This window comes from Microcebus murinus, chromosome 15 (assembly GCF_040939455.1).
Source record: "Microcebus murinus isolate Inina chromosome 15, M.murinus_Inina_mat1.0, whole genome shotgun sequence".
In the NCBI taxonomy this organism is placed as follows: domain Eukaryota; kingdom Metazoa; phylum Chordata; class Mammalia; order Primates; family Cheirogaleidae; genus Microcebus; species Microcebus murinus.
The window spans coordinates 79,215,693-79,233,172 of record NC_134118.1 but is presented as its reverse complement, the minus strand read 5'-3'; the positions used below and the strand labels follow the sequence as shown (position 1 = coordinate 79,233,172).

The 17,480-nt window shown below is 63.6% G+C and overlaps 5 non-coding genes across 5 annotated transcripts; all 5 read right to left on the bottom strand.

Annotated features, from left to right (window-relative positions):
- Window positions 1-914: 914 nt before the first annotated feature.
- On the bottom strand, window positions 915-1,033 carry LOC142876473 (5S ribosomal RNA). The gene has a single exon (XR_012923374.1). It is a non-coding gene; the product is annotated as a 5S ribosomal RNA (ribosomal RNA).
- Window positions 1,034-4,552: 3,519 nt separating this feature from the next.
- LOC142876472 (5S ribosomal RNA) lies at window positions 4,553-4,671 on the bottom strand. Its single transcript, XR_012923373.1, has one exon. It is a non-coding gene; the product is annotated as a 5S ribosomal RNA (ribosomal RNA).
- A 3,528-nt stretch (window positions 4,672-8,199) lies between these two features.
- On the bottom strand, window positions 8,200-8,318 carry LOC142876471 (5S ribosomal RNA). Its single transcript, XR_012923372.1, has one exon. It is a non-coding gene; the product is annotated as a 5S ribosomal RNA (ribosomal RNA).
- A 3,518-nt stretch (window positions 8,319-11,836) lies between these two features.
- Window positions 11,837-11,955, bottom strand: LOC142876470 (5S ribosomal RNA). The gene has a single exon (XR_012923371.1). It is a non-coding gene; the product is annotated as a 5S ribosomal RNA (ribosomal RNA).
- Window positions 11,956-15,482: 3,527 nt separating this feature from the next.
- LOC142876468 (5S ribosomal RNA) lies at window positions 15,483-15,601 on the bottom strand. Its single transcript, XR_012923369.1, has one exon. It is a non-coding gene; the product is annotated as a 5S ribosomal RNA (ribosomal RNA).
- Window positions 15,602-17,480: the final 1,879 nt, after the last annotated feature.

Here is a 17,480-nt window from a genome sequence, read left to right as displayed (position 1 = left end):
CCTGGCCAGAGCTGGAACCCGTTCCAGTAAGCCAGGTAGCCCAAGAATGGACACACGAGCACCACGTGCTCGCGCTCACCAGCAAATGGGTACGAACCGATGGACACCTAAGTGGACACAGAGGAATCACCTTCATCGGGTGGGTGTCGGGCGGGTGGGGGGAGGGGATGGGCATACACCTCCATTAGGAATGGGGTGGGTGCGCACCGACTGGGGCATGGGCGCACTTGAGGCTCTGACCCGAGGGGGGAGGCAGGGAGAGGGCAACGTACCCGACCCTAACATTGGTACCCCCACAATACGCTGGAACGACATCAGAGGTAAATGAATAAGAACACAGGGGGGAGGGGGGCACGGGCAACACATGTCACCTTAATACTTGGACTCCCATCATCTGCTTGAAAAGAGAGAGAAAAGAAAATGCAATCATAGAGATAAGAGACACTTTTTAAAAATAATGAATCCGAAGAGAAAAGTAAAAGGAGGCCTGTGGAGCAGGTCTGGGTGCGACTCCGGATCCCCCAACATCAGGTGCCACCACCAAAGATTCCTACGTGTAGCCCATAGAACCCCAAAAGCAACGGGACGAGTTCTGGTCACATACTCCCTCAAAATGACATCCTGGCCTTCTTCTGGAACTCCCTCCCCTCTCAGACTCTCAAGGTTTCCTCCAGCGTGTCGGTTCCCACAGAGCAGACCTTTGGTCTGAGACCTGACAGTCCAGAAGCCACGCATGCTGCCGCGTGACGGCGGTGTCGCGGCTTGGGACAAGAGGAGGCCCCACGGTGCCGGCTGGGGCGCCAGGCACCGCGGCGGGCGCTGAGGGTGGGGGTGACCCCCACCCCGGGCCGCCGCCTCGCTCCCAGAGAGGGGACAGAACAAGAGGCAAAACAAAAAAAAAAAAAAAAAGAAGAAGCCTACGGCACCCGGTATTCCCAGGCGGTCTCCCATCCAAGTACTAACCAGGCCCGACCCTGCTTAGCTTCCGAGACCAGACGAGGTCGGGCGCGTTCAGGGTGGTGTGGCCCTAGACGGCGGAGGGCGCCCCTGCCCCGCTCAAGAAGCCGAGCCTCTCTGCGCTTCCCCGCCGCCTCCTCCCGCCCCAGGCCCCGCACCGGCGCTGACCCGCGCCGGGCCGGGCCTGTTGAGTTCACCGGCCGGGTCCGGCGGGCTCCGAGGGACGGGGGTGACAGGCGGGGCGGGGCGGGCAGGGAGCGGTGGGCCGGGGTGGGGGGCTGTCTCTCTATACACACACACACACACACACACACACACACACACTCACACAAGATGCGCCTCCACGGCTGGACTCGCCAAGGTGGAGACCTTCCAGCCCCCTTCCTCTCCTCGCCTGGCCTCCTTCACCTACCCGCCCCCCACCCCCAGCTCGTGGCCGCCCCCGCCGCCGCCGCCGCCGCCGCCGCCGATTGCACACGCGCGGATCGCCCGCCCTTTGACCCCAGGCAGGGGCCGCCCTCCCCGACAACCCCTTTCAGCTGGGCCCCCCACCCTGTGAGTGGGCTGCCGCCTATTCCCCCGGGCCCAGGGCTGGGGCACAGCGCATGGGGGAGGGGAGCGAGTGTATGGGGCGTCTCTCTCTCTCTCTAGGGATGTGTCCCATGGGTGGGGTGGCGTGGTTTGTGGGGCGCTGAAGAAATCAGTCCCCTCCATCTCCTACCTCTGGAAAACGCCCAAGCCCTTGGAGAACTGCCGGCAACGCGACCGGGGGGGCCGGGACCCTCCTCTGTGTCCTCCTGTGGCCCAGTCCAAGGGGCCGGGGCCTGGGCCTGGCCGGGGCTGCATTGGACCCCGACCACCCTGGCGTGTGGACTCGCTAAAAATCGGCCATTAGATATTGGATTCCAGCTTCATTGAGGTCATTTCACTAATGAGTGCACCGGAAAGAGTTTCCTAATCCATCTGTGAGGGTGGCAACTGAAAGAGAATTTTAAAGCTGACAGAATAGGCGAGGAAAGGCATAGGAGATTTCCACACCCAGTAAGGAAGCCTTTCCCGAAATGGAAGAAAGAAACGAGCAAACAGAAACACCGGTAGCCCGCCAGGATCAGAGTCTGCCCCCGAGAGAAAGTACCCTGACCAGGTTCACCCGTGGGTGGGTGGCGACCTAGCGGCATTCAGAAGAGCGAGGCCCGCAGTCTGTGCAGAAGACACCTGCACTCGGGTGTGTGTGTGGCGGCACGATTCACAAGCAGCTCCAGATGTTAAGCCAAGGAGAAGCCAGGGAGTTCCCAACGCCCCAGGTGTCCTCAGCCCACGACTGGCTGCTGGGGGAATGCGAAGCCCGGCTCCTTGTCTCAGAGCGGGACAACCAGGAGGTGTGACGTACACCCCGGGGTTCCCAGGAGGATCAGGCTGAAGCTGGGACTTGGCCTGAAAGTGTCCCCTCGCATGGCCACCCCCTTCCCCTTCCTGCTCCTCTACTCCTGGTGCCCCTCCATCCAGGGGCCAGACCTTAAAGAGTCACCCGCAAGAGAATCCTGGTCCCAAAGGAGCCTTCTGGGGGACCCGTGCTGAGAGAGGTTGTGGGCATGGCCCGCTGGGGCTCTGCCCGACCCAGGGCTGAGAGATGCAACCTCCCAGCTCTGGGTCCCTGCAGGGGAAGCGTTGGCAAGCACAGGGCCAGTCCTCCAAAGGCCCAGGTGCAGGGAGCCCAGGCCAAGCAGCCTGTGGAAGAAGCCACCCCGGGAAGACGACTGCAGGCCACGGCCCTTCCCACCTCCTCCTCCTCCTCCTCCTGCTCCTCCACCCCCACCGACCTCCCACCCCCCACCCCCGACATGGCGCAGGGCTCAGAGACACCTCAGACACTTGCTACCCAAAGTGCAAAGGGCATCAGTTGCTCCTCCAAACCCCCCCCCTGCCCAGCAGACCGCGTCGTCCAGCCAGCCCCCGGGCCTCCATGGGGTGCCCAGCACAAAAGTGCAGACAACCACCGGACCCTCAATCTCAGTTTTCGGATGTTTTGGCCACTCTAAGGACCCGCAGGCCAGCTGGGCCTTCTGGCAGGACAGAGAGCCCCGGAATCCGACGTGGAGAGCTGGGTGTACGTCCCCACGAGGAGGCGGTCCCCACCTCCGCGGCTCTCCCCTTGCGGGGGGGGGGGAAAGCAGCCACGGGGCCTCGGAGAAGACACCAGGCTGGGCGCCCGCCCCACAGTGGGGGCACGTCCCCCGCAGGCCACTTAGCGACGGCCGCCGGCCGGCGGACGGTTGGGTGGCGCGAGACGCTGCGGCCGCCCTGCTACCGGGTTCCTGGGAGGGCGTCCTGGAACCAGCGTCCACACCAAGCCCTTGGAAGGCCCAGGCGACGGAGGAGCCCCGTCAGGCAGGGGCCGAGGACGGTGACGGCCCGGGCGGGGAGGAGCGTGTCAGGCAGGGGCAGAGGACGGTGACAGGTGACAGGCCGGGCGGGAAGGAGTCAGTCAGGCAGGGGCCGAGGAGGAGACGGGCTGGGTAAGGGTTAGGGTTAGAGTCAGGGCACAAGTCACAATCGCAAAGACCTGGAAGCGACCCGAGTGCCCATCGACCCACGAGTGCGTAAATGAAATGTGGCGCGTGGACACCACGGAGTGCTATTCAGCTAGGAGGAGCAGCGGTGAGAGGGCACCTCTCGTGGTTCTCCTGGCCAGAGCTGGAACCCGTTCCAGTAAGCCAGGTAGCCCAAGAATGGACACACGAGCACCACGTGCTCGCGCTCACCAGCAAATGGGTACGAACCGATGGACACCTAAGTGGACACAGAGGAATCACCTTCATCGGGTGGGTGTCGGGCGGGTGGGGGGAGGGGATGGGCATACACCTCCATTAGGAATGGGGTGGGTGCGCACCGACTGGGGCATGGGCGCACTTGAGGCTCTGACCCGAGGGGGGAGGCTGGGAGAGGGCAACGTACCCGACCTTAACATTGGTACCCCCACAATACGCTGGAACGACATCAGAGGTAAATGAATAAGAACACAGGGGGGAGGGGGGCACGGGCAACACATGTCACCTTAATACTTGGACTCCCATCATCTGCTTGAAAAGAGAGAGAAAAGAAAATGCAATCATAGAGATAAGAGACACTTTTTAAAAATAATGAATCCGAAGAGAAAAGTAAAAGGAGGCCTGTGGAGCAGGTCTGGGTGCGACTCCGGATCCCCCAACATCAGGTGCCACCACCAAAGATTCCTACGTGTAGCCCATAGAACCCCAAAAGCAACGGGACGAGTTCTGGTCACATACTCCCTCCAAATGACATCCTGGCCTTCTTCTGGAACTCCCTCCCCTCTCAGACTCTCAAGGTTTCCTCCAGCGTGTCGGTTCCCACAGAGCAGACCTTTGGTCTGAGACCTGACAGTCCAGAAGCCACGCATGCTGCCGCGTGACGGCGGTGTCGCGGCTTGGGACAAGAGGAGGCCCCACGGTGCGGGCTGGGGCGCCAGGCACCGCGGCGGGCGCTGAGGGTGGGGGTGACCCCCACCCCGGGCCGCCGCCTCGCTCCCAGAGAGGGGACAGAACAAGAGGCAAAACAAAAAAAAAAAAAAAGAAGAAGCCTACGGCACCCGGTATTCCCAGGCGGTCTCCCATCCAAGTACTAACCAGGCCCGACCCTGCTTAGCTTCCGAGACCAGACGAGGTCGGGCGCGTTCAGGGTGGTGTGGCCCTAGACGGCGGAGGGCGCCCCTGCCCCGCTCAAGAAGCCGAGCCTCTCTGCGCTTCCCCGCCGCCTCCTCCCGCCCCAGGCCCCGCACCGGCGCTGACCCGCGCCGGGCCGGGCCTGTTGAGTTCACCGGCCGGGTCCGGCGGGCTCCGAGGGACGGGGGTGACAGGCGGGGCGGGGCGGGCAGGGAGCGGTGGGCCGGGGTGGGGGGCTGTCTCTCTATACACACACACACACACACACACACACTCACACTCACACAAGATGCGCCTCCACGGCTGGACTCGCCAAGGTGGAGACCTTCCAGCCCCCTTCCTCTCCTCGCCTGGCCTCCTTCACCTACCCGCCCCCCACCCCCAGCTCGTGGCCGCCCCCGCCGCTGCCGCCGCCGCCGCCGCCGCCGCCGCCGATTGCGCACGCGCGGATCGCCCGCCCTTTGACCCCAGGCAGGGGCCGCCCTCCCCGACAACCCCTTTCAGCTGGGCCCCCCACCCTGTGAGTGGGCTGCCGCCTATTCCCCCGGGCCCCGGGCTGGGGCACAGCGCATGGGGGAGGGGAGCGAGTGTATGGGGCGTCTCTCTCTCTCTCTAGGGATGTGTCCCATGGGTGGGGTGGCGTGGTTTGTGGGGCGCTGAAGAAATCAGTCCCCTCCATCTCCTACCTCTGGAAAACGCCCAAGCCCTTGGAGAACTGCCGGCAACGAGACCGGGGGGGCCGGGACCCTCCTCTGTGTCCTCCTGTGGCCCAGTCCAAGGGGCCGGGGCCTGGGCCTGGCCGGGGCTGCATTGGACCCCGACCACCCTGGCGTGTGGACTCGCTAAAAATCGGCCATTAGATATTGGATTCCAGCTTCATTGAGGTCATTTCACTAATGAGTGCACCGGAAAGAGTTTCCTAATCCATCTGTGAGGGTGGCAACTGAAAGAGAATTTTAAAGCTGACAGAATAGGCGAGGAAAGGCATAGGAGATTTCCACACCCAGTAAGGAAGCCTTTCCCGAAATGGAAGAAAGAAACGAGCAAACAGAAACACCGGTAGCCCGCCAGGATCAGAGTCTGCCCCCGAGAGAAAGTACCCTGACCAGGTTCACCCGTGGGTGGGTGGCGAGCTAGCGGCATTCAGAAGAGCGAGGCCCGCAGTCTGTGCAGAAGACACCTGCACTCGGGTGTGTGTGTGGCGGCACGATTCACAAGCAGCTCCAGATGTTAAGCCAAGGAGAAGCCAGGGAGTTCCCAACGCCCCAGGTGTCCTCAGCCCACGACTGGCTGCTGGGGGAATGCGAAGCCCGGCTCCTTGTCTCAGAGCGGGACAACCAGGAGGTGTGACGTACACCCCGGGGTTCCCAGGAGGATCAGGCTGAAGCTGGGACTTGGCCTGAAAGTGTCCCCTCGCATGGCCACCCCCTTCCCCTTCCTGCTCCTCTACTCCTGGTGCCCCTCCATCCAGGGGCCAGACCTTAAAGAGTCACCCGCAAGAGAATCCTGGTCCCAAAGGAGCCTTCTGGGGGACCCGTGCTGAGAGAGGTTGTGGGCATGGCCCGCTGGGGCTCTGCCCGACCCAGGGCTGAGAGATGCAACCTCCCAGCTCTGGGTCCCTGCAGGGGAAGCGTTGGCAAGCACAGGGCCAGTCCTCCAAAGGCCCAGGTGCAGGGAGCCCAGGCCAAGCAGCCTGTGGAAGAAGCCACCCCGGGAAGACGACTGCAGGCCACGGCCCTTCCCACCTCCTCCTCCTCCTCCTCCTGCTCCTCCACCCCCACCGACCTCCCACCCCCCACCCCCGACATGGCGCAGGGCTCAGAGACACCTCAGACACTTGCTACCCAAAGTGCAAAGGGCATCAGTTGCTCCTCCAAACCCCCCCCCTGCCCAGCAGACCGCGTCGTCCAGCCAGCCCCCGGGCCTCCATGGGGTGCCCAGCACAAAAGTGCAGACAACCACCGGACCCTCAATCTCAGTTTTCGGATGTTTTGGCCACTCTAAGGACCCGCAGGCCAGCTGGGCCTTCTGGCAGGACAGAGAGCCCCGGAATCCGACGTGGAGAGCTGGGTGTACGTCCCCACGAGGAGGCGGTCCCCACCTCCGCGGCTCTCCCCTTGCGGGGGGGGGGAAAGCAGCCACGGGGCCTCGGAGAAGACACCAGGCTGGGCGCCCGCCCCACAGTGGGGGCACGTCCCCCGCAGGCCACTTAGCGACGGCCGCCGGCCGGCGGACGGTTGGGGTGGCGCGAGACGCTGCGGCCGCCCTGCTACCGGGTTCCTGGGAGGGCGTCCTGGAACCAGCGTCCACACCAAGCCCTTGGAAGGCCCAGGCGACGGAGGAGCCCCGTCAGGCAGGGGCCGAGGACGGTGACGGCCCGGGCGGGGAGGAGCGTGTCAGGCAGGGGCAGAGGACGGTGACAGGTGACAGGCCGGGCGGGAAGGAGTCAGTCAGGCAGGGGCCGAGGAGGAGACGGGCTGGGTAAGGGTTAGGGTTAGAGTCAGGGCACAAGTCACAATCGCAAAGACCTGGAAGCGACCCGAGTGCCCATCGACCCACGAGTGCGTAAATGAAATGTGGCGCGTGGACACCACGGAGTGCTATTCAGCTAGGAGGAGCAGCGGTGAGAGGGCACCTCTCGTGGTTCTCCTGGCCAGAGCTGGAACCCGTTCCAGTAAGCCAGGTAGCCCAAGAATGGACACACGAGCACCACGTGCTCGCGCTCACCAGCAAATGGGTACGAACCGATGGACACCTAAGTGGACACAGAGGAATCACCTTCATCGGGTGGGTGTCGGGCGGGTGGGGGGAGGGGATGGGCATACACCTCCATTAGGAATGGGGTGGGTGCGCACCGACTGGGGCATGGGCGCACTTGAGGCTCTGACCCGAGGGGGGAGGCAGGGAGAGGGCAACGTACCCGACCCTAACATTGGTACCCCCACAATACGCTGGAACGACATCAGAGGTAAATGAATAAGAACACAGGGGGGAGGGGGGCACGGGCAACACATGTCACCTTAATACTTGGACTCCCATCATCTGCTTGAAAAGAGAGAGAAAAGAAAATGCAATCATAGAGATAAGAGACACTTTTTAAAAATAATGAATCCGAAGAGAAAAGTAAAAGGAGGCCTGTGGAGCAGGTCTGGGTGCGACTCCGGATCCCCCAACATCAGGTGCCACCACCAAAGATTCCTACGTGTAGCCCATAGAACCCCAAAAGCAACGGGACGAGTTCTGGTCACATACTCCCTCAAAATGACATCCTGGCCTTCTTCTGGAACTCCCTCCCCTCTCAGACTCTCAAGGTTTTCCTCCAGCGTGTCGGTTCCCACAGAGCAGACCTTTGGTCTGAGACCTGACAGTCCAGAAGCCACGCATGCTGCCGCGTGACGGCGGTGTCGCGGCTTGGGACAAGAGGAGGCCCCACGGTGCCGGCTGGGGCGCCAGGCACCGCGGCGGGCGCTGAGGGTGGGGGTGACCCCCACCCCGGGCCGCCGCCTCGCTCCCAGAGAGGGGACAGAACAAGAGGCAAAACAAAAAAAAAAAAAAAAGAAGAAGCCTACGGCACCCGGTATTCCCAGGCGGTCTCCCATCCAAGTACTAACCAGGCCCGACCCTGCTTAGCTTCCGAGACCAGACGAGGTCGGGCGCGTTCAGGGTGGTGTGGCCCTAGACGGCGGAGGGCGCCCCTGCCCCGCTCAAGAAGCCGAGCCTCTCTGCGCTTCCCCGCCGCCTCCTCCCGCCCCAGGCCCCGCACCGGCGCTGACCCGCGCCGGGCCGGGCCTGTTGAGTTCACCGGCCGGGTCCGGCGGGCTCCGAGGGACGGGGGTGACAGGCGGGGCGGGGCGGGCAGGGAGCGGTGGGCCGGGGTGGGGGGCTGTCTCTCTATACACACACACACACACACACACACACACACACACTCACACAAGATGCGCCTCCACGGCTGGACTCGCCAAGGTGGAGACCTTCCAGCCCCCTTCCTCTCCTCGCCTGGCCTCCTTCACCTACCCGCCCCCCACCCCCAGCTCGTGGCCGCCCCGCGCCGCCGCCGCCGCCGCCGCCGCCGATTGCACACCGCGGATCGCCCGCCCTTTGACCCCAGGCAGGGGCCGCCCTCCCCGACAACCCCTTTCAGCTGGGCCCCCCACCCTGTGAGTGGGCTGCCGCCTATTCCCCCGGGCCCAGGGCTGGGGCACAGCGCATGGGGGAGGGGAGCGAGTGTATGGGGCGTCTCTCTCTCTCTCTAGGGATGTGTCCCATGGGTGGGGTGGCGTGGTTTGTGGGGCGCTGAAGAAATCAGTCCCCTCCATCTCCTACCTCTGGAAAACGCCCAAGCCCTTGGAGAACTGCCGGCAACGCGACCGGGGGGGCCGGGACCCTCCTCTGTGTCCTCCTGTGGCCCAGTCCAAGGGGCCGGGGCCTGGGCCTGGCCGGGGCTGCATTGGACCCCGACCACCCTGGCGTGTGGACTCGCTAAAAATCGGCCATTAGATATTGGATTCCAGCTTCATTGAGGTCATTTCACTAATGAGTGCACCGGAAAGAGTTTCCTAATCCATCTGTGAGGGTGGCAACTGAAAGAGAATTTTAAAGCTGACAGAATAGGCGAGGAAAGGCATAGGAGATTTCCACACCCAGTAAGGAAGCCTTTCCCGAAATGGAAGAAAGAAACGAGCAAACAGAAACACCGGTAGCCCGCCAGGATCAGAGTCTGCCCCCGAGAGAAAGTACCCTGACCAGGTTCACCCGTGGGTGGGTGGCGACCTAGCGGCATTCAGAAGAGCGAGGCCCGCAGTCTGTGCAGAAGACACCTGCACTCGGGTGTGTGTGTGGCGGCACGATTCACAAGCAGCTCCAGATGTTAAGCCAAGGAGAAGCCAGGGAGTTCCCAACGCCCCAGGTGTCCTCAGCCCACGACTGGCTGCTGGGGGAATGCGAAGCCCGGCTCCTTGTCTCAGAGCGGGACAACCAGGAGGTGTGACGTACACCCCGGGGTTCCCAGGAGGATCAGGCTGAAGCTGGGACTTGGCCTGAAAGTGTCCCCTCGCATGGCCACCCCCTTCCCCTTCCTGCTCCTCTACTCCTGGTGCCCCTCCATCCAGGGGCCAGACCTTAAAGAGTCACCCGCAAGAGAATCCTGGTCCCAAAGGAGCCTTCTGGGGGACCCGTGCTGAGAGAGGTTGTGGGCATGGCCCGCTGGGGCTCTGCCCGACCCAGGGCTGAGAGATGCAACCTCCCAGCTCTGGGTCCCTGCAGGGGAAGCGTTGGCAAGCACAGGGCCAGTCCTCCAAAGGCCCAGGTGCAGGGAGCCCAGGCCAAGCAGCCTGTGGAAGAAGCCACCCCGGGAAGACGACTGCAGGCCACGGCCCTTCCCACCTCCTCCTCCTCCTCCTCCTGCTCCTCCACCCCCACCGACCTCCCACCCCCCACCCCCGACATGGCGCAGGGCTCAGAGACACCTCAGACACTTGCTACCCAAAGTGCAAAGGGCATCAGTTGCTCCTCCAAACCCCCCCCCTGCCCAGCAGACCGCGTCGTCCAGCCAGCCCCCGGGCCTCCATGGGGTGCCCAGCACAAAAGTGCAGACAACCACCGGACCCTCAATCTCAGTTTTCGGATGTTTTTGCCACTCTAAGGACCCGCAGGCCAGCTGGGCCTTCTGGCAGGACAGAGAGCCCCGGAATCCGACGTGGAGAGCTGGGTGTACGTCCCCACGAGGAGGCGGTCCCCACCTCCGCGGCTCTCCCCTTGCGGGGGGGGGGAAAGCAGCCACGGGGCCTCGGAGAAGACACCAGGCTGGGCGCCCGCCCCACAGTGGGGGCACGTCCCCCGCAGGCCACTTAGCGACGGCCGCCGGCCGGCGGACGGTTGGGTGGCGCGAGACGCTGCGGCCGCCCTGCTACCGGGTTCCTGGGAGGGCGTCCTGGAACCAGCGTCCACACCAAGCCCTTGGAAGGCCCAGGCGACGGAGGAGCCCCGTCAGGCAGGGGCCGAGGACGGTGACGGCCCGGGCGGGGAGGAGCGTGTCAGGCAGGGGCAGAGGATGGTGACAGGTGACAGGCCGGGCGGGAAGGAGTCAGTCAGGCAGGGGCCGAGGAGGAGACGGGCTGGGTAAGGGTTAGGGTTAGAGTCAGGGCACAAGTCACAATCGCAAAGACCTGGAAGCGACCCGAGTGCCCATCGACCCACGAGTGCGTAAATGAAATGTGGCGCGTGGACACCACGGAGTGCTATTCAGCTAGGAGGAGCAGCGGTGAGAGGGCACCTCTCGTGGTTCTCCTGGCCAGAGCTGGAACCCGTTCCAGTAAGCCAGGTAGCCCAAGAATGGACACACGAGCACCACGTGCTCGCGCTCACCAGCAAATGGGTACGAACCGATGGACACCTAAGTGGACACAGAGGAATCACCTTCATCGGGTGGGTGTCGGGCGGGTGGGGGGAGGGGATGGGCATACACCTCCATTAGGAATGGGGTGGGTGCGCACCGACTGGGGCATGGGCGCACTTGAGGCTCTGACCCGAGGGGGGAGGCTGGGAGAGGGCAACGTACCCGACCTTAACATTGGTACCCCCACAATACGCTGGAACGACATCAGAGGTAAATGAATAAGAACACAGGGGGGAGGGGGGCACGGGCAACACATGTCACCTTAATACTTGGACTCCCATCATCTGCTTGAAAAGAGAGAGAAAAGAAAATGCAATCATAGAGATAAGAGACACTTTTTAAAAATAATGAATCCGAAGAGAAAAGTAAAAGGAGGCCTGTGGAGCAGGTCTGGGTGCGACTCCGGATCCCCCAACATCAGGTGCCACCACCAAAGATTCCTACGTGTAGCCCATAGAACCCCAAAAGCAACGGGACGAGTTCTGGTCACATACTCCCTCCAAATGACATCCTGGCCTTCTTCTGGAACTCCCTCCCCTCTCAGACTCTCAAGGTTTCCTCCAGCGTGTCGGTTCCCACAGAGCAGACCTTTGGTCTGAGACCTGACAGTCCAGAAGCCACGCATGCTGCCGCGTGACGGCGGTGTCGCGGCTTGGGACAAGAGGAGGCCCCACGGTGCGGGCTGGGGCGCCAGGCACCGCGGCGGGCGCTGAGGGTGGGGGTGACCCCCACCCCGGGCCGCCGCCTCGCTCCCAGAGAGGGGACAGAACAAGAGGCAAAACAAAAAAAAAAAAAAAGAAGAAGCCTACGGCACCCGGTATTCCCAGGCGGTCTCCCATCCAAGTACTAACCAGGCCCGACCCTGCTTAGCTTCCGAGACCAGACGAGGTCGGGCGCGTTCAGGGTGGTGTGGCCCTAGACGGCGGAGGGCGCCCCTGCCCCGCTCAAGAAGCCGAGCCTCTCTGCGCTTCCCCGCCGCCTCCTCCCGCCCCAGGCCCCGCACCGGCGCTGACCCGCGCCGGGCCGGGCCTGTTGAGTTCACCGGCCGGGTCCGGCGGGCTCCGAGGGACGGGGGTGACAGGCGGGGCGGGGCGGGCAGGGAGCGGTGGGCCGGGGTGGGGGGCTGTCTCTCTATACACACACACACACACACACACACACACTCACACTCACACAAGATGCGCCTCCACGGCTGGACTCGCCAAGGTGGAGACCTTCCAGCCCCCTTCCTCTCCTCGCCTGGCCTCCTTCACCTACCCGCCCCCCACCCCCAGCTCGTGGCCGCCCCCGCCGCTGCCGCCGCCGCCGCCGCCGCCGCCGCCGATTGCGCACGCGCGGATCGCCCGCCCTTTGACCCCAGGCAGGGGCCGCCCTCCCCGACAACCCCTTTCAGCTGGGCCCCCCACCCTGTGAGTGGGCTGCCGCCTATTCCCCCGGGCCCCGGGCTGGGGCACAGCGCATGGGGGAGGGGAGCGAGTGTATGGGGCGTCTCTCTCTCTCTCTAGGGATGTGTCCCATGGGTGGGGTGGCGTGGTTTGTGGGGCGCTGAAGAAATCAGTCCCCTCCATCTCCTACCTCTGGAAAACGCCCAAGCCCTTGGAGAACTGCCGGCAACGAGACCGGGGGGGCCGGGACCCTCCTCTGTGTCCTCCTGTGGCCCAGTCCAAGGGGCCGGGGCCTGGGCCTGGCCGGGGCTGCATTGGACCCCGACCACCCTGGCGTGTGGACTCGCTAAAAATCGGCCATTAGATATTGGATTCCAGCTTCATTGAGGTCATTTCACTAATGAGTGCACCGGAAAGAGTTTCCTAATCCATCTGTGAGGGTGGCAACTGAAAGAGAATTTTAAAGCTGACAGAATAGGCGAGGAAAGGCATAGGAGATTTCCACACCCAGTAAGGAAGCCTTTCCCGAAATGGAAGAAAGAAACGAGCAAACAGAAACACCGGTAGCCCGCCAGGATCAGAGTCTGCCCCCGAGAGAAAGTACCCTGACCAGGTTCACCCGTGGGTGGGTGGCGAGCTAGCGGCATTCAGAAGAGCGAGGCCCGCAGTCTGTGCAGAAGACACCTGCACTCGGGTGTGTGTGTGGCGGCACGATTCACAAGCAGCTCCAGATGTTAAGCCAAGGAGAAGCCAGGGAGTTCCCAACGCCCCAGGTGTCCTCAGCCCACGACTGGCTGCTGGGGGAATGCGAAGCCCGGCTCCTTGTCTCAGAGCGGGACAACCAGGAGGTGTGACGTACACCCCGGGGTTCCCAGGAGGATCAGGCTGAAGCTGGGACTTGGCCTGAAAGTGTCCCCTCGCATGGCCACCCCCTTCCCCTTCCTGCTCCTCTACTCCTGGTGCCCCTCCATCCAGGGGCCAGACCTTAAAGAGTCACCCGCAAGAGAATCCTGGTCCCAAAGGAGCCTTCTGGGGGACCCGTGCTGAGAGAGGTTGTGGGCATGGCCCGCTGGGGCTCTGCCCGACCCAGGGCTGAGAGATGCAACCTCCCAGCTCTGGGTCCCTGCAGGGGAAGCGTTGGCAAGCACAGGGCCAGTCCTCCAAAGGCCCAGGTGCAGGGAGCCCAGGCCAAGCAGCCTGTGGAAGAAGCCACCCCGGGAAGACGACTGCAGGCCACGGCCCTTCCCACCTCCTCCTCCTCCTCCTCCTGCTCCTCCACCCCCACCGACCTCCCACCCCCCACCCCCGACATGGCGCAGGGCTCAGAGACACCTCAGACACTTGCTACCCAAAGTGCAAAGGGCATCAGTTGCTCCTCCAAACCCCCCCCCTGCCCAGCAGACCGCGTCGTCCAGCCAGCCCCCGGGCCTCCATGGGGTGCCCAGCACAAAAGTGCAGACAACCACCGGACCCTCAATCTCAGTTTTCGGATGTTTTGGCCACTCTAAGGACCCGCAGGCCAGCTGGGCCTTCTGGCAGGACAGAGAGCCCCGGAATCCGACGTGGAGAGCTGGGTGTACGTCCCCACGAGGAGGCGGTCCCCACCTCCGCGGCTCTCCCCTTGCGGGGGGGGGGAAAGCAGCCACGGGGCCTCGGAGAAGACACCAGGCTGGGCGCCCGCCCCACAGTGGGGGCACGTCCCCCGCAGGCCACTTAGCGACGGCCGCCGGCCGGCGGACGGTTGGGTGGCGCGAGACGCTGCGGCCGCCCTGCTACCGGGTTCCTGGGAGGGCGTCCTGGAACCAGCGTCCACACCAAGCCCTTGGAAGGCCCAGGCGACGGAGGAGCCCCGTCAGGCAGGGGCCGAGGACGGTGACGGCCCGGGCGGGGAGGAGCGTGTCAGGCAGGGGCAGAGGACGGTGACAGGTGACAGGCCGGGCGGGAAGGAGTCAGTCAGGCAGGGGCCGAGGAGGAGACGGGCTGGGTAAGGGTTAGGGTTAGAGTCAGGGCACAAGTCACAATCGCAAAGACCTGGAAGCGACCCGAGTGCCCATCGACCCACGAGTGCGTAAATGAAATGTGGCGCGTGGACACCACGGAGTGCTATTCAGCTAGGAGGAGCAGCGGTGAGAGGGCACCTCTCGTGGTTCTCCTGGCCAGAGCTGGAACCCGTTCCAGTAAGCCAGGTAGCCCAAGAATGGACACACGAGCACCACGTGCTCGCGCTCACCAGCAAATGGGTACGAACCGATGGACACCTAAGTGGACACAGAGGAATCACCTTCATCGGGTGGGTGTCGGGCGGGTGGGGGGAGGGGATGGGCATACACCTCCATTAGGAATGGGGTGGGTGCGCACCGACTGGGGCATGGGCGCACTTGAGGCTCTGACCCGAGGGGGGAGGCTGGGAGAGGGCAACGTACCCGACCTTAACATTGGTACCCCCACAATACGCTGGAACGACATCAGAGGTAAATGAATAAGAACACAGGGGGGAGGGGGGCACGGGCAACACATGTCACCTTAATACTTGGACTCCCATCATCTGCTTGAAAAGAGAGAGAAAAGAAAATGCAATCATAGAGATAAGAGACACTTTTTAAAAATAATGAATCCGAAGAGAAAAGTAAAAGGAGGCCTGTGGAGCAGGTCTGGGTGCGACTCCGGATCCCCCAACATCAGGTGCCACCACCAAAGATTCCTACGTGTAGCCCATAGAACCCCAAAAGCAACGGGACGAGTTCTGGTCACATACTCCCTCCAAATGACATCCTGGCCTTCTTCTGGAACTCCCTCCCCTCTCAGACTCTCAAGGTTTCCTCCAGCGTGTCGGTTCCCACAGAGCAGACCTTTGGTCTGAGACCTGACAGTCCAGAAGCCACGCATGCTGCCGCGTGACGGCGGTGTCGCGGCTTGGGACAAGAGGAGGCCCCACGGTGCGGGCTGGGGCGCCAGGCACCGCGGCGGGCGCTGAGGGTGGGGGTGACCCCCACCCCGGGCCGCCGCCTCGCTCCCAGAGAGGGGACAGAACAAGAGGCAAAACAAAAAAAAAAAAAAAGAAGAAGCCTACGGCACCCGGTATTCCCAGGCGGTCTCCCATCCAAGTACTAACCAGGCCCGACCCTGCTTAGCTTCCGAGACCAGACGAGGTCGGGCGCGTTCAGGGTGGTGTGGCCCTAGACGGCGGAGGGCGCCCCTGCCCCGCTCAAGAAGCCGAGCCTCTCTGCGCTTCCCCGCCGCCTCCTCCCGCCCCAGGCCCCGCACCGGCGCTGACCCGCGCCGGGCCGGGCCTGTTGAGTTCACCGGCCGGGTCCGGCGGGCTCCGAGGGACGGGGGTGACAGGCGGGGCGGGGCGGGCAGGGAGCGGTGGGCCGGGGTGGGGGGCTGTCTCTCTATACACACACACACACACACACACACACACTCACACTCACACAAGATGCGCCTCCACGGCTGGACTCGCCAAGGTGGAGACCTTCCAGCCCCCTTCCTCTCCTCGCCTGGCCTCCTTCACCTACCCGCCCCCCACCCCCAGCTCGTGGCCGCCCCCGCCGCTGCCGCCGCCGCCGCCGCCGCCGCCGCCGATTGCGCACGCGCGGATCGCCCGCCCTTTGACCCCAGGCAGGGGCCGCCCTCCCCGACAACCCCTTTCAGCTGGGCCCCCCACCCTGTGAGTGGGCTGCCGCCTATTCCCCCGGGCCCCGGGCTGGGGCACAGCGCATGGGGGAGGGGAGCGAGTGTATGGGGCGTCTCTCTCTCTCTCTAGGGATGTGTCCCATGGGTGGGGTGGCGTGGTTTGTGGGGCGCTGAAGAAATCAGTCCCCTCCATCTCCTACCTCTGGAAAACGCCCAAGCCCTTGGAGAACTGCCGGCAACGCGACCGGGGGGGCCGGGACCCTCCTCTGTGTCCTCCTGTGGCCCAGTCCAAGGGGCCGGGGCCTGGGCCTGGCCGGGGCTGCATTGGACCCCGACCACCCTGGCGTGTGGACTCGCTAAAAATCGGCCATTAGATATTGGATTCCAGCTTCATTGAGGTCATTTCACTAATGAGTGCACCGGAAAGAGTTTCCTAATCCATCTGTGAGGGTGGCAACTGAAAGAGAATTTTAAAGCTGACAGAATAGGCGAGGAAAGGCATAGGAGATTTCCACACCCAGTAAGGAAGCCTTTCCCGAAATGGAAGAAAGAAACGAGCAAACAGAAACACCGGTAGCCCGCCAGGATCAGAGTCTGCCCCCGAGAGAAAGTACCCTGACCAGGTTCACCCGTGGGTGGGTGGCGAGCTAGCGGCATTCAGAAGAGCGAGGCCCGCAGTCTGTGCAGAAGACACCTGCACTCGGGTGTGTGTGTGGCGGCACGATTCACAAGCAGCTCCAGATGTTAAGCCAAGGAGAAGCCAGGGAGTTCCCAACGCCCCAGGTGTCCTCAGCCCACGACTGGCTGCTGGGGGAATGCGAAGCCCGGCTCCTTGTCTCAGAGCGGGACAACCAGGAGGTGTGACGTACACCCCGGGGTTCCCAGGAGGATCAGGCTGAAGCTGGGACTTGGCCTGAAAGTGTCCCCTCGCATGGCCACCCCCTTCCCCTTCCTGCTCCTCTACTCCTGGTGCCCCTCCATCCAGGGGCCAGACCTTAAAGAGTCACCCGCAAGAGAATCCTGGTCCCAAAGGAGCCTTCTGGGGGACCCGTGCTGAGAGAGGTTGTGGGCATGGCCCGCTGGGGCTCTGCCCGACCCAGGGCTGAGAGATGCAACCTCCCAGCTCTGGGTCCCTGCAGGGGAAGCGTTGGCAAGCACAGGGCCAGTCCTCCAAAGGCCCAGGTGCAGGGAGCCCAGGCCAAGCAGCCTGTGGAAGAAGCCACCCCGGGAAGACGACTGCAGGCCACGGCCCTTCCCACCTCCTCCTCCTCCTCCTCCTGCTCCTCCACCCCCACCGACCTCCCACCCCCCACCCCCGACATGGCGCAGGGCTCAGAGACACCTCAGACACTTGCTACCCAAAGTGCAAAGGGCATCAGTTGCTCCTCCAAACCCCCCCCCTGCCCAGCAGACCGCGTCGTCCAG